The following is a 6,000-nucleotide window of genomic DNA, read 5'->3' on the forward strand; positions in this document are numbered from 1 at the left end:
CCGCTCAAGCACAGAGTGCATCCAGACTGGGCTTGCACCTTCAATGAACTGGAACCACATTCCATCTCCTGGTACTCAGTATTGGTATTGTTGTGACGTTAGGGGGATTTATATCAAATTCCAAAACGTATTGATAAAGCCAACTTAATTATCTATCTAAATGGTGCTAGTAAAGATTCCAACTTCAATCTTCCATCCATTTTGTGCGCCGCTTATCTTCACTAGGGTCACAGGGGTGCTGAAGCCTATCCCAGTGGGCAGTGGACACCCTGAACTGGTCGCCAGCCAGTCACAGGGCACACAGAGACAGACAACTCACTCGCTCATTCCCACCTAGGGACAATTTGGACTGGCCAATTAACCTGACATGCATGTTTTTTGGAATGTGGGAGGAAACCGGAGTGCCCGGAAGAAAGTCATGCGAGTATGGGGAGAACATGCAAACTTCACACAAAGAGGCTGCGGTAAATGGACTTGTATCCTGGACCTCCGCACCATGTAGCTGTGCGCTTACCACCTACTCACTGTGCCGCAACTTCGACCTTTCTTTGTTCATTTTCACTTTCTTGTTTTGAGTTCTATTCAAGTTTCTTTTATAGATTGTTAAAAGAAGCGTATGTGTGTCTTGATTAAACCTTGACAATAACCCTAACCTTTGAGAATAATAAACTCAGCTCTTGAATTTAAATGGTCAAGAAAGTATTGCTTAAAAAAAAGTATCCACAGATAAGGGTTCAAAAGGATTCCAAACATTAGGGAAAGTTTTAAGACAAAGATCCCAGCGGCAGGCCGTCAGGGCCTGCAAACCCTTCTCTTCCGGCCTAAAAAATATCTGAATCATGTGATTGTTAATTAAATTTCGTCCATAAATGATTACTAAATAATTCCAAATTTGTCACGACCAGTACAAGCAGGGGACCCAAATGCGTAATGTTTCACACAATGCTTTATTCATGTATCGGGGAAGTCAGGGCAAGAGGAAAAAGACAGCAATCTAGTGCTCGCTGGCCTGTAGGAGCGGGTAGCCCTGGCGAAAGAAGCGTGGTCGGAGATCGGAACAAGTCGGGCAGCCGGGACGGGAGAACTGAGCGTGGTCGAAGATCGGAACAAGTCTCACAGCCAGGACGGGAGACGGAGCATGATCGGAGATTGGAACAAGTCGGGTAGCAAGGACGAGCGGGAATTCAGGGATCGGGGATCGATATAGGAAACAGTATAATGATAGGGGTAGTCGGCACAGGAGAACGGAGCTTGGATCAGGGATCAGCACAGGAAATGGAATCAAGATACAGGTAGCCGGGACAGGAGAACGGAGCTTGGATCGGGGATCAATACAGGAAACAGAATCTGGATACGGGTAGCTGAGACAGGAGAACAGAGCTCGGATCGGGGACTTATACGGTAAACAGAATCAGGACACGGGTAGCCAGGACAGGAGAACGGAACTTGGATTGAGGATCGATACAGGAAACAGGTCGGGATCAAAACGGGAGTCAAAAGCGCTTGCCTTGCATGCACTGAGGTTCGCAGATGGACTGACAAGGAGTGAATGAGAATGACGTAATTAGGAAACGAGTGGCAACTGGGGCTGAACGAGCGAGCGCAGGTGGGACCAATGAGCAAATCATGACAAAATTGTTTGTCAGCTTCCTTTCTTGAATTTTTTTCCCCTGGTTGCCCTGCTTCCAGATGTGTGCTTTGATATTTATTCATTTCGTCCGAAATTGCAGTATTTTTGTCATCACGTAGTCTTGGCTTTCCTGACGCCGCAGTCCAGGACGCACACTACACCGGCACGACCGAGACGGAGACTCCGGTAAAAACAGGGGTGGGGGACTATACGCTCCAATAACAGCCGAACCATTGACCGACACTGTTTACTCGATATAGAGTTTCTAGCAGTATCATGTAGACCTTTCTATCTACCGAGAGAGCTAACTGTGGTCATTGTGATTGCTGTTTACGTTCCACCTGATGCTAACGTTCCACCGGATGCTAACGTTAGCATAGCGCTAAATCTCCTGCCCGCTGCTTTCAATAAACAGCAGCTTGCACACCCTGACGGAGCTTTTGACGTCGCTGGCGACTTTAATCAGGCATGCTCAAGGACTGTACTTCCCAAATTCATTCAATACGTGGACTGAGCAACCAGGGGAAAAAAACACTGGACCGTGTGTACAGTAATATCAAACATCTCGTTGGATCCGGCCATCTCTGTCTGTCCCTCACTCCCCTCCTACACCCCCCCCCCTCCGGAGGAAAACAAAGCCTGCAACAAGGACAATACAAACATCTTCTTTGTTCCTTTATCTTCTTTGTTTTCTTTTATCTGCACTGTAAAACTGTGACACTGGAGTGCCACGTCCAATTTCGTTGTCACAATATGTTCAATCCATTTTGTAACAATGACAATAAAGGTATATTCTATTCTATTCTATTCTATTTAACAAATCTGATTTCAGCCATTACTTGGTGCTAGGGTCATAAATCTACTTAGAGGTATTCACAAACAATTCTGAAGGCCCTCTAGCACAACATACATACCTTGTTTTTCGTAGTTTGGCTGGAGATGCGACTTATACTCCTGTGAGATTTATCAGTGAAACTATTGACACATTATATCAGTGAGTTTTAGATTTGTATTACCGGTACTGTATCACTTTGTGTTATTTTTATTTCAACCTTGATCGGGACGTACAACCGCAACGGAGGAAGCCGGCGCATCGTGAACCTCCGGCACTTACCGGGATTGTGTACCAGTAAAAGTGACACCAGGGATGAAGATTTGATTGTATTTAGTGATTTGGAGTTAAGGTGATAGTTCCATAAGCATGTTAATTATGCTAGAGTTATCTGAATAACTCTCAATATGTTACATCCTTACTGACGAGATGTTTAAGATTATGCACGTAGGTGCAACGTTGGTGTACAAAGTTCTCTGTTTCATTTTAATTTTGAATTACCTTTCATTAAGACATATATGTTTTGGGTGTTGGAATTTATCAACTAAAGTTCCCCCCCAAATGCGACATATGCATGTTTTTTGCTTCTTAATTATGCATTTTTTGGCTGGTTCAACATATACTCCGGAGACAGTTATAGTTCGGAAAATAGCGCTGTTGTCAAAATTCACGTTGGCACTGTGAGGGCCTTCTGGAAGGCCTCGGGGAATGTCAGCTGGGAGGCGGCAATGCACCAAAGTGAACGCACCAACCGTGGATAAACTTGAAGACAAGCTGCACAGGCCAAACAAACACACCTGCCTCTTATCTCATCACCAACACCTGACCCTTATTAAAAACCCAGTATATAATGACTGTGCCGCCAGCAAAAGCTGTCTCATTGTTATTTTCAATGTTGATGTTCCCGCCCACACTTGTTTCTTGACTTCATGAGATGCCAGTCCTTGACCGACTGGACAGTCTGTACGTCGCTAGCTGTGAGTGAAATCTGACTGTGTATTTTTGTTTATTATTTTCTACCCTTCACCCTTGTTCGGCTCACCTTTTGTCAAACCCCCACAAAAGTAGTAAAAAAAACAAAAAAAAAACTTTCTTTCATGCTAGAAAGGAAAATCTCACGGGGGCTAAACTAGTAGGTTTATCAGAAAGAGAGAAAGAAAGAGAAAGGAAGAAAAAGAGAGAGAAAACAAGGGAGACAGTATAAGAGCGAGAGAGAGTAAGAGAGAGAAAAGATAAGGGAGACAAAAAAAGGAAGAAAGAATGAGATAAATAGAGAACAATAGAGAGAAAGGGAGAAAAGGGGAGAAAAAAGAGACAAAAAGAGATGAAAAAAGAGACTAAGAACTAAGAGGGAAGAAATGTAAGGAAGACAACGAGGAAAAGAAAGTGAGAGAAAACGTGAAAAAAAAGAAACGGCAAAAGAGAGAAAATAAAGTGAAATTGGGAGAGAAATTGAGACAATTTGAAAGAAAGGGAAAAAAGATTTAGAAAGAGAGACAGAGTAACAGGGCTAAATAGACAGAAAAGGAAAGCAAAATATGGAGGCAGAAAAAATAGAAGAAAAAGAAACAACAGAGAGAGAAATAGAGAGGGAATGAAAGGGCGCAACAAGAGAGGCAGAAAAAAGAACCAAGAGAGAAAGAGAGGGAGAGAGAAAGAGAGAGAGTAAAAGGGAGAAATAGAGAGAAAAAGAAAGTGAGAAAGAGAGAAAGAAAATATATAGAAAAATGAAATGAGAGAGAGATGGAGAGAGAAAGAATGCTGCTACAGTTTCTTTGAGAGTGTTGTCTGGCTTGGGTGACGTCAAGTGAACATATTTTAATCTGCAGCTCATTTTTTTCTTACGCTTCTCTCAGTGTCGTCTTGCGGGCCAGAATAAACCCCTTGGCGAGCCCTATTCGGGTCGGGGGCAGCCTGTTTGACACCCTTGGTGTAAATCCTCAGTGCTACCATGCAATGTATATATCATGAGTGTTTTGCTTCATCTGTGTTACTTTGCAGAGTTGCAGACAAAACATTCCTTTAAATTCAAATAACATTTATATTTTCAATCTGCCGTGAACTTTCAACTCAATTCAAGTTTTTCATACTAAGCCACTTTAAACTGGAATCCCTGCATGACACAACAAAATGTCGACTTTTCTATGCAACAACAAAGAAACTGCAAACTCAAAAGAATAAAGTGTCTGCGTTTAAATACGTTTATAGTGAAACATCCCTGAAACACAGAAATAGTGTTGCGCAAAAAAAAAATGGGTGGGTAATAAAAGGTTTGCCACATGGCGACATCTAGCGGTTGATAAAATTCAATGCAGGAAACTTCTGAAATTGTCCACGTGAGAGCGTACAGGGCTTATTTATTGGTGTCATTAAGTTTTCTACGTCCTCAGATCAGTTAGCTAGTTAAGTCAGTCAGTTAGTTTATTGTTGAGGTGATTCGATAGAAACGTGCATCTTTAAAACTCGGTTAATTCATTCACCCGCTAAGATTTTCAGACATTCACTGCCTGTCTTCACAATGACCATACTCAATAAGTTTTTTTGAGACGAGGCACACATTCGTTTCTTTAAATAATCTCATGGCAATGTGTAAACATTAATTCCCTGCACCAGTTTGAAGTTTCTGCATTTTTTGAAATGTTAAATCGTCGTGATACTTTAATGGTGTACTTTTCATCATTTGTGGCTCGGGAGGGAATGGAGGTTATTCGTGTTAATGTATTTTAAGATATTACCAATTTTTTTAACGTGTTTTACTATATTTTAACCTATTTTACTATATTTTTTATATTTTCTAGAAAAATAACAAAAATAATACTTAATTTTTACATAATACCACATTTAAATTATGTGCAGTAAATTTACTTGATTTATCTGTTTTACTATGTTTTTGCAGCGCATGTTTTTCCCTGTACTACCTCATGATCGGGCGGCAGTAGCTCAGGAGGTAAAGCGCTCGCCTTGGGACCGAGAGGTCTCAACTTTGATTCCCTCTGAGAATAATGTCGAAGTGTCCTTGAGCGAGACACTGAAACCCCTAATGCACCCGATGAGCAGGTAGGCGCCTCGCATGGCTGTCGCCGCAATCGGTTCAATCAAAACTTGAAACACACACACACTTTTAATATATTCGCCATCAGTAAATGGTTTTCCGTGCTTTGCCATGCAGTGAGTAATGTGATAGCTTGCTTCAGTGGTGGCGTTTGTAGCAGTGACAAATGTTTTCAGGGTTTGTGTTTGTTTGCCATACTTGGACACAATGTGTTTTAACGTCTCCTCCTTGTCAGACTCGTTCTTGAATTTATGTTCATGTTTTGTCTTGTAATTACTTCAACACTTGCTGTGCGAGGTACAACACTCCCGAGGCATAATGCACAAAACAGCACGGTCATTTTTTGCACAAAGCCTAATTCGTCTGTCCATGCTGGCTGGAAAGAACAAGATTTTTTCACTGGAGGAGCCGTCATGATTTGTTCAATTATCGTGTGCGTGTGTTTCGTTGCCTGGGTTAAAACACGGATCTTTCCTCCTTTTGCGG

Source organism: Urocampus carinirostris, chromosome 13 (genome assembly GCF_059441175.1).
Source record: "Urocampus carinirostris isolate Australia breed hairy pipefish chromosome 13, RoL_Ucar_1.0, whole genome shotgun sequence".
NCBI lineage: Eukaryota > Metazoa > Chordata > Actinopteri > Syngnathiformes > Syngnathidae > Urocampus > Urocampus carinirostris.